The sequence below is a fragment of the Acinonyx jubatus genome, chromosome F2, assembly GCF_027475565.1.
Source record: "Acinonyx jubatus isolate Ajub_Pintada_27869175 chromosome F2, VMU_Ajub_asm_v1.0, whole genome shotgun sequence".
Taxonomy (NCBI): Eukaryota; Metazoa; Chordata; class Mammalia; order Carnivora; family Felidae; genus Acinonyx; species Acinonyx jubatus.
In genome coordinates this window covers 69459081-69469216 of record NC_069394.1, presented here as the reverse complement: position 1 = coordinate 69469216, position 10136 = coordinate 69459081, and the positions used below count along the sequence as shown (strand labels likewise).

Genomic DNA, 10136 nt, shown 5'->3' with positions numbered 1-10136 from the left:
ACCATAATTAGTCCTCAAGTTAGAGGAGCTGACAGCACCATTTGTTAGATATAGCTCATCCTAAATTCACCCGATAATTCCAGCGATCGTATGTGTCTGCTGATTGGTTTCGGACAAAAGAAAATACACTTCTACTATCTTTACTATAGGAAGTGGTTTTGCAACTGGGAGCCAGGAGCCTGTCACCCTATTGTCTCACGAAATTGGGAGACAGGGTACAATCTCTCTTGATGATTACATTTGAAAGAGATGGCTCTCAGGTCCTTGAGAAAGACACTCTTGGGTCACAGTGCTGGCAAGAGGCTTATTTAGCTTCTAAAAAGATTTATACACATTTCAAAAACACAGAGAATCAAATTTTAATTAAAAGATTTCTAAGAAATGCTACAATAAGAGGGAGGGGGGAGAAATTTCTTCCTTTATTTTCAACAGGGAGAACTAAGCTTTCCAATTTTTATTTGTCTTTATAGCTGCCGCAATTTATTTTTTTTTACTAATAATTGTGGACATTTTTAGATGAAACTCATTAATATATTTTGAATGAATTAATATGTACTTAGTACTTAAAAAAAGCCCTTCTTGCCCCAAATATGGAATTGCTAAATATGAGATTTGCTGACGGATCTAGTGTTATAAGTCACTCTGCTGTTACTATCAGCATACTGACTGACAGTTTGAGGAAAAATTGAGAAGCTAAAGAATTTTTCAAAAATGAATGTTCTCTTGACACTTTAAGTGAAATTATCTTTAAAGTTGGTTACATTCAGCAGTGCTTGGGTGGCTCAGTTGGTTAAGCATCTGACTCTTGATTTCGGCTCAGATCATGATCTCACTGTTCGTGAGTTTGAGGCCCACATCGGGCTCTGTGCTGACAGTGCGGAGCTTGCTTGGGATTCTCTGTCTCCCTATCTCTCTGCCCCTCCCCCATTCACTCTCTCTCAAAAATGAATAAACATTAAAAAAAAGTTGTTTAGGTTCATTGTAGTGTTATCTTGGACTATACTGATTTAAAACATGACTTACCTGAATCTATGAAAAATATCTGATTTATCGGTCAGTAATCCTCAGTGTGGTCTAAGGACCACTGGTACCAGAATTGCCTAGAACAGTGGTTCTCAGGTTAACGTGAAGAAACCCCACCTGAACGGATTGCTAAAATCCTGGTTGCTGAACCCTTCCTTATGGTTTCCATCTGGTAGGTCCAGCAGGGATCCCAAAGATTTGCATTTACAAGTTCCCAGGTACTGCTGCTGGTTGGAACCACACTTTGAGAACCACGGACCCAGTGTATAAGGCAAGCACACATACTCCTGGGCCCCATGCTAGCTGTATAAGATGTAAAGATCTGTTTTCAGTACAATGTTAGACACTATACCTTTGTTCTTTCATGGGTTTCCTTCCGGGGTTTCCTAAGTTTGCTTCTGCACCTTTGTTTTTGTTTGTTTTGCATATTTCCTTCAATAGATTCTCAGCTAAGGCAGGTTGATAGTTGCATAAATAACCATATGGATGAAAATGATAAGTTATTTAACACATACATAGCTGTACTTTAATACAGTGAGAAGGAACTGTAAAATCAGAACAGTGACTAGAACCCTCTGCAGGAGGGTAGTAGTTACATTTCCAGTATCAAAGGGGGAGAACCTTAGATTAACTAGTGGGTTTTTTGTTTTTGTTTTTGTTTTTTTGGCAAAAAGGGATAGAAAGCTTCTTTTCCAGTGGAATTTCTGGAATTCCCTTTTCTCTGGTTAGGATTTCCATGCATCTTCCCAGCGCTAAGACTTCAGAGGTGTACACAGGTGTACAGAGGTTCATTTTAACCACACGGACAAGTCTCAAGGCTTCTTTGCTCAGTGCACACCCTACCTCCATTCATAGTAACCCTGCTTCACACAATGCTTAAATTTTCTCCCATGTAAATGGTTCTTAATGATCATAGGTTATAAGCAGCCATCTCAAGACCTCTAATATGGCATGTATATCATCATATGCTTTGATAAACTAATCAGAATATTCCAGACAATGGTCATGAACATACTTAAAGGCTTTAACTGTTTCTATTAAGGGACAACTGGTCTCTGCCTACTTTGGAGTTTAATCCCACAGTAGAGAAGTCTTTATTTTCCTCTGAGGTCATAAACTATGCTTTATTACAATGATGGGTCCTTGTAGCTCTGACATATTTGGTCATTTTTTGTAGATTTTGAGGTCCTGTTATAACTCAGCAAAGAATTTTCACCTGATAGGGACACCTGAGTGGCTCAGTCAGTTAGGCATCTGACTCTTGATTTCGGCTCAGGTCATGATATCATGGTTGTGAGATACTGCCCTGCATCAGGCTATGTACTGAGCAGGGGGTCTGCTTCAGATTCTCTCTCTCCCTCTCTGCCCCTCCCTCATTTGTTCTCTCTCTCTCAAAAATAAGTAAACTTAAAAAATACATAAAAAAAGAATTTTCACCCGATAGAAGGATCCAGCGACACCTGTGTTTCCATATTTTTGATAATTAGCATCTTCATTCAATTTCATCAGATGCTTCTGTCAAGCATCAGCCCTTCTAGATGCTTCTGTCAAGTAGCATCTAAATGTCTTGCATCAGGGTAATTATTCAGAATGTTAGGCTGATGTCACCCTGTTCTTCCAAAAAAAACACTAAATAGCTGAGAACATAAGAAAAATATGATTGCTGATCCGGACAATAATCAAGGTTTAACAATGCAGCCAAGAATTTGAGGCTACTTCCATAAGCATATATCTGACTTGACAGGGGAAGGAGCCCAGCAGCAATGGCAAAGACAGCCCAGTATGTTCCCAGCCGTGTGGTCTATTCTCCTATTATTATTTTTCTTTTGAGAGACAGAAAGAGAGCATGCATATGTGAGTGGGGGGAGGGGCAGAGGAGGAGGGAGAGAGAGAATCTTACGCAGGCTCTATGTCCAACGCAGAGCCCCAAGTGGGGCTTGATCTCATGACCAGATCATGACCTGAGCCGAAATCAAGGGTTGGAAGACTAACCTACTGAGTCACCCAGGAGCCCCTCCAGCATTATTTTTAACGATCTGTTTGTATGTGCACATGTATGTGGAATTCTGTGTTACTTCATGTGAGCATATACATCATTTCCATTACATTTATTGCTAACAACTGTGAAAACTGTCAAGTTTATCATGTTGAATCAAAGTTGCTGATGGCAATTTTTAGGGTTATTAAATATAATATGGGCTCAGACCATAAATGAGAATTAAAAAAATGGAAAAGATATCCAAAACAATCAACTTGAAAACAAAGATAAGTCTGTTAAGAATGGACATTACAATGACTTTTAATACACATTAGAACTATGCAAATTAAATTTTTTTTTTTAGTTTTATGTTCAGAAAAAGCTGTTATAGGTTTATTAAGGACATTTTATTTCAAAGCATTTTATCTTCTAAATTGATTTGTTTTGGATTATGTCTCTGAAAATCATTTCTAGACCTTCAGTTATTTAAATGTGTGAGTTGAACTGATAATGGGGGTGGGAGAGGGGTGATAAATTTAAAGACCTTTCCTGTAAGGAGTATTAAACATAGAGTCCCTCTATGGATGTTATTTTAATCCATCTAATGAGACAATGCAAAAAAGGTCACATTTTGCAGAGGTAATAAAACTAAGCATGGTCTGCCTGCATATACAACCACAGAACTCACTGCAGACAACTGTATAAACAATTAATTATGCAAACAAACCAATCTGCCCACAGTGATTAATCACCTGTTCTGCACCTAGCAGTGTGCTAGATGGTACATGGTGCAGATATTGGCCTTCTAGATACATATTAATGTCTCAGAAGCTATTCTGGGAAATTTAATGACAAAAGCCATTCAGGTTAAAGGCAACTGATATTTAAAACCAATGTGCAGTCATTATTTGGTTTTCAGCCATCACCAAAAATCACTGCTCTGTGGTTGTTCTTTCCACTCACTTGAGGAGGTGACTCACCCTAAAAATAATAAGCATGACTGTCTAGTGACTTTGGGATGGGTGGCTGATATTCAGATAGAAAGACAGACAAATAGAAGTATGTTCTTCTGGGTGTCCAAGAATACCATTTTGAAGGATTTGGCTGTCTCAAATGCTTCCTTAAAAACAAAACAAACAATACAGTAATGCTCAAAATAAACTAGCTATACTTCTTAATGAGAATGTTGTATGTTAGGTTCTTTTTTAAACATTAGGATGACATTAGTTTGACATTTGGATCAGTTTCAGGATTCCAAGAGGAAAGAGATGGCATGCTCAAATCAGGATATTTCGAGGAGGCTTTTATTTACAAAGAAGATAATTATCAGGGCAGGACCAGGGTGTATGTAACTACAGGGGACAGAGCAGGGACCCAGCAGCAGCTGAAGTATTACCAGTCCCGGTCCTGAAGGTGGAATTGCAGATGCTGACAGAAAGGAAGCTACGTGAGCCAAGATGCCAAGCAGAATGCATCTGTGGCTGTCATTTCTCCTTCCTCCTGCAGGTACTTTAAACATTTTAAAGTTCTCTTCCTCGTTCCTTCCCAGTAGATAAACTAGCATTTGAGGAGTTGAAAAGAGGATAAAGGGACAATCACTTCTTCCAGAATTTCACTACTGCCACTGTTCTTTCCAAGGCCCCTACTGATCTGACACTAAGTCCAACAGACACTTTTCTGCCCTCGTAGTTGTAAGTTACCTCTCGGTTATAAGTGATAAAAATGCAGCTAAAGTTGGCTTAGGAAAAAGGATACTTTGGATCATATGATTGAAAAGTCAGAGTTTATAGCTTTTTCCCAAGTGTTCCTGCAAAAGTTGTAAAATGACCTGGCTGGTTGGCACGCCATCCCTGTGAGCACAGAGATGAATATCTGACGGTGTGTGTCTGGGTCATGTTCTAACTGTGGGGCTCCTGGGGGGATTTACTCCAACCAGGGCACTCGAGCCAAAAGTAGAGGAAGCATGGCTCCCGACAGGAAAGCTAAAGTGTCTTTGTCGGAAGAAGGGACAATCCATTAAAATCCACTACAGTTGTTAGCCTGTTTGTCCTGTTTGTCTGAAATACTTGGCATATAGATGGGTCCCTTTATGGAATAGTTTTTCCTTGCCTTCTTTGACATTATTTAACTTTTCGGCCGCCTAGGGCCATTTCTATCAGGCTTCCTACAGGATGTGCTCTTCATAGTTCATACACTAGTGTCCATATTTGTTCAGACGCACCTCCCTCCTTAGTCATGCAGCTTACTCTGATCTCAGGCTAGATAAGCCCAACGGTGGCTTGCATTATTCAAGCATTTATAAAGTCCTGGCTTCCACTGCCAGTGCTTTGTCACCTCTACCACTGTCTGGTCTCTGCCTCCAGCGGGCACAAGGGCCTGACTTCTGCAGAGCCTGGACAGTGCCTACCACAGGGGCGCTGCAGCAGCTCCAGCACCCAAGTTCAACCTGGTAGAACCCCCGAGGGCTCAGGCTTTCCCAGCAGCTGCTTACGAGTAGGAAGTAATGAGACCTGGAAATGTGGAAGCAGTTGATCAATAAGACACGGGAAATGGGAAAAACCTGGCAGATAAATTGTTTGCCCTTTCTTACCCTGAAACAAAACCTCCTTCGTGGGTTTCATACGACCTTTCTGGAGATATCCTGCATGAATAAACATGTGGCTAATGTTATCCTGTGAGGCTGTGGCTAGTTTGGCAATGTATCACCTTCTATGTGCTTTCCCTCTTTCCTGGCCTCACCTGTGTTTTTATCCTTCTTGAACTTGTCCAGGCACGGCACCCCAAAGAAAGTCTGAGCACACACCTTTGTCTCAAGATTTACTTCTTAGGGAACTTGGCATAAGATACAAGACTGCCTTTCTTTGCCTCTCACCAAATTTGGTATTCGTTGGGGTATTTCTCAGGTCCTTTTTATTTCTCACAACCCACATTCTGCCTGGAGGGCCTCTTCCACTCTCATGATTGGAACCACTGGAGACTCCAAGGTCTCCATCCTAGGTTCCTCTCCTGAGTTCCAGAACCAGATCTGAGACGTCACTACTTGCTGCGCAGGTAACCAAACGCAACGTGTCCAAAACTTAAGTAACCGAATCTCACAGTTGCCACTCCAAATTGCTCATGCTTTGACATTTCATGTCTTGTGAATGACATCATCATGCAGTCAGTTGCCTAAGTTAGAAATCAGAATCATTCCTGCCTCCTTACTCCCTTGCTGCCCGTTCTGTATATCCCCAGGCCTTGCCATCTCCTCAGGGCACCCTGGTCTCATCCAACTTCATTTCATCTCCACTGTCAGTGTCTCCAAGCCATTCCCCCATTTCTCCTGCAGTTCTGCAGCCCATTCTTTAGAGAGTGGCCCTTGTAAAACACACATCTCAAAGGCTTTCTTTTGTTCTTAAATTTTCCTTGATGCTGTGTAGTCTGGATCTATTGTTTTACTCCTGCCTGCCTTCCCAGCTATATCAACTGTCTTTATGAAATCTAGGCTCCAGCTCTATTGATCTTTTTTTTTCCCTCATAGCCCCATGATCTTCTCACTTATAAGTCTTCACATAAGCTATTTTCTTTTTCTTTTCCTTTCTTCTTTCTCTCTCTCTCTCTTTCAAGAGCGTGCACGATAGGGGAGAGGGACGCGGGTGGGGAGAGAGAGAATCTAAAGCAGGCTCCATGCTCAGCATGGAGTCTGACATGGGGCTCAATCTCCGGAGACCATGACCTGAGCTGAAATCATGAGTTGGATGCTTTAACGACTGAGCCACCCAGGCGTCCCCACATAAGCTATTTCCTGTGCTTAAAATGGTCTTCCTTCTCCTCTTCACTTTGTTAACTTTTCCTCATCCTTCAGGTCTCAGCTGACATACCACTTCCTTCAGGAAGCCCTCCGGGCTCTCCCTTTCCCTCAGTTCATGAGAATGGTTCTTTCTATAGTCCCCATGGTCCCCTGTATGTTGAATTTAATCTGAGGGATCAACTTTCCTTCTCCTCTGTGTCTAGGGATGCAGACTCCCTTGTCCATAACAGTTTCCCCCCAAACCTGGCATGGTGACTGACCCAGTAATTGCTTAAATATACACTGAAAAAACAAAAAAAAAGGCCAACACAAAAACTTCATTTAAAGTCATTTTTCTGAGAGCAGGTTCCTAGAATTTCAGAAAACTAATGTGGATAGTCTTGTCCTTTTAGATCATTTTAGAAGCTCTCCTTATAGAATTATAGGAGATTTCATCTTAATGATTTTGAAGAAACTGAGCTCTAAGGTAGAATGCGTTATCACCTAGTCTAAGAAATAACGTCACTGAGAGGTGGATGCAATTCCTATTACATATTTCAAAGTTTCTCTGGTTTCTGCTTTTTTGCATGTTTGTTTATTTTTGAGAGAGACAGAAAGAGAGAGCGCAAGCGTGCACTAGTTGGGGAGGGGCAGAAGAGAAGACGACAGAGGACCCAAAGCAGGCTCTGTGCTCACAGCACACAGCCCAACAGGGGCTCAAACCCATAAGCCGCAAGATCATGACCAGAGCTGAGGTTGGACGCTTGACCAGCTGAGCCACCCAGTCGCCCCTCAGGTTTCTGTTTTGAATGCTGGATTTGACAAAATGCAGAGTTTAATGCTCACCACCTTAAGAAAATAAAAAAGTTTTTAAGAATGTGTTTCACAGCAAGCGAGTGATGAAGCACCTGTGGTGGAATTGCCTGCCAGGACATGGACTGTCGGTCACGCAGATGTCGGCAGGAAACACACTGCATTCTTAACACACTTATGTCTCTTAGTGTTAATACTCATTGCCCTTGTTTGATCATGGTCGTCCTTTGGGTTTTAATGTCATGATTGAAATTGAGTAGGCTTTATCCGTTATTGTCCTTTTAAAAAAGTTTTTGGGGCATCTAGGTGGTTCAGTCGGTTGAGTGTCCAACTTCAGCTCAGGTCACGATCTCATGGTTCATGAGTTCGAGCCCACATTGGGCTCTGTGCTGACAGCTTGGATCCTGGATCCTGCTTCGGATTCTGTGTCTCCCTCTCTGCCCCTCTCCTGCTCGTGTCCTCTCTCTCTCTCTCCCTCTCTCTTTCTCTCTCTCTCTCCCCCTCTCTCTCTCAGAAACTGAATAAAATATTAAAAAAAATTTTTTTTTTAAGTTTTTGAGTGTCAATATTTTTGTTGATCTTGTTTTTGTGCTTCTTTGCTACTTTATGTGGGCACAGGCATTGTTTCCATTTTGTATGTTGCTGTGTTTATAGTTTACCATCCCTTGAATAGAAATTAATGATTGTGATTTGTAGGGTAATTAAATGAACTGTAGGTTCATAAAAGTTGAGAATTTACAAAATGTGATGTTTCCAAAGATATCAAAATTAGCAGAATATGCATATGTTGTAAATGATACAATGCTGTATACACATTATACTATACATGTAAACTATAAACATTAGAAGTATATACATTCACCTTCAGCATGGTGTATGATGGGCAGCTGGGGATGGCAGAGGGAGTGGTCTACACAGACAGGGACTTCAGGGACTTCCACTTTTCAATTCTAGGTCTAGGCAAGTTTTATATACTCAGCAAGTACTTCTTAATATCTAAGCATATTATCCTCTAGAATTGCTTTCTCTTTAGTATTTAAATGCCTCAGTTGGCAATTTTGGAAGCAAATGGGAAAAACAGAGGCCAAAGCACCATAAGACAGATGCAACACCTTGTCCTGTGCACTGTTCTGCAGTTTTAAATGTAAACGGGTGTGTCATATATTATAAAGAGAATTGGTTCAGGCCTCTGAAAATCATTTTCTAAGCTCTATTTTATTTGTACCCCTAAATTAAGCCGGGCTGCAGAAATTAAACTGTCTAGGAGACATATGATCAAAAAAGTCCTGTCAGCCAACAATTTCTACATTTACTTTCCCTACAGGATGAGAAAATAACTTTTTGAGTTTTAGGCCATTGTATCTATAAACAGCTCTGCTGATGGAGCTCTCTACGAAGAATCATTCAAATTGGTATGTTCTTCAATGTCAAGATTAACTCTGTCTTCTAGGACTACTCAATTGCTTTACCTTCCATGAACCTGTTCCAGCTCATCTCCCCAGGCAAGTCAAGCTCCACAGAGCTGTTCCTATGGCTCTTGGAAATGCCTGGGACAGCCCTCTCTCCAATTTGGACTTGGAGTACTTCAAGTGAAGAGAATGATATGTTTTTTTTCTCTTTGTAGTCCTGGGTCAAGGATAGTGCCAGTCACTTTATAGATAATCAATAAATATATGCTGAGTGGTAGATGGCAACTAAAAAGGGCTCTCCTAGAGACTACTTACTAGGAGACCAGAGCCTGCAATTGTTAGGATGTTATAGTAGCATATATTTTAAAATATAACCTACCATTCAGCCATGGCTCCATTATTTTATTTATATTGTGGGTAGTTTTGGTTATTTGAAATATGTCGACCAGATAAGATGATAAACCCCAAAAGATCTTGCAATTCATTTCAAAGTAATAATTTGCAAGAGTTAATCATAAAACAAGGAAGAACTTTAGAGAAAAATAACATCTTGGGAAACTATATTCTTGGGGAAATAATGTTATTTTTTTGTGTATATATAAATGGATTTTGGATTATAAGGGAAATGGGATTTTTGAAATGTTTTGGTTCAAAACCTTCACATGTGAAATATTAGTTAAATATGATTTGCTTCACAAAATTAGTCTAAAGGCTCCAAAATGGAAGTATAGAGAGGACATCCCAGCAGATCTCTAGTTGTCCAAACTAAAGCAGATGTAACAGCAGTAATGTGTTTCACATTAAGCCCCAGAATAGATCTGCACAGGAGATCTTTGAGTTTACAGAGATTCAAGTTCTTAATATAACTTCTATATTTAGTAAATACTCAGAATCAGTATATTCTTTTATCTTCAATTCTCTTATCTTCAAGATATCTTCAATATCTTGGGAAGGTATTTGAAAAACTGGGATCTAAAAGTATCTGTGTGTGTGCACATGTGTGTGCATTCATGTATGTGTGTAGACAATACTATCATCTCTTCATTACTTTAAGAATAGCCATGCTCTGGGGCTCCTGGGTGGCTCCATCGGTTAAGTGCCCGACTTCGGCTTAGGTCATGATCTCATGGTTCGTGGGTTTGAG

The 10136-nt window shown here is 40.4% G+C and overlaps 1 pseudogene; it reads right to left on the bottom strand.

The window, feature by feature from the left end:
* Positions 1-628: 628 nt before the first annotated feature.
* Positions 629-7747, bottom strand: LOC128312817 (glycoprotein-N-acetylgalactosamine 3-beta-galactosyltransferase 1-like; annotated as a pseudogene).
* Positions 7748-10136: the final 2389 nt, after the last annotated feature.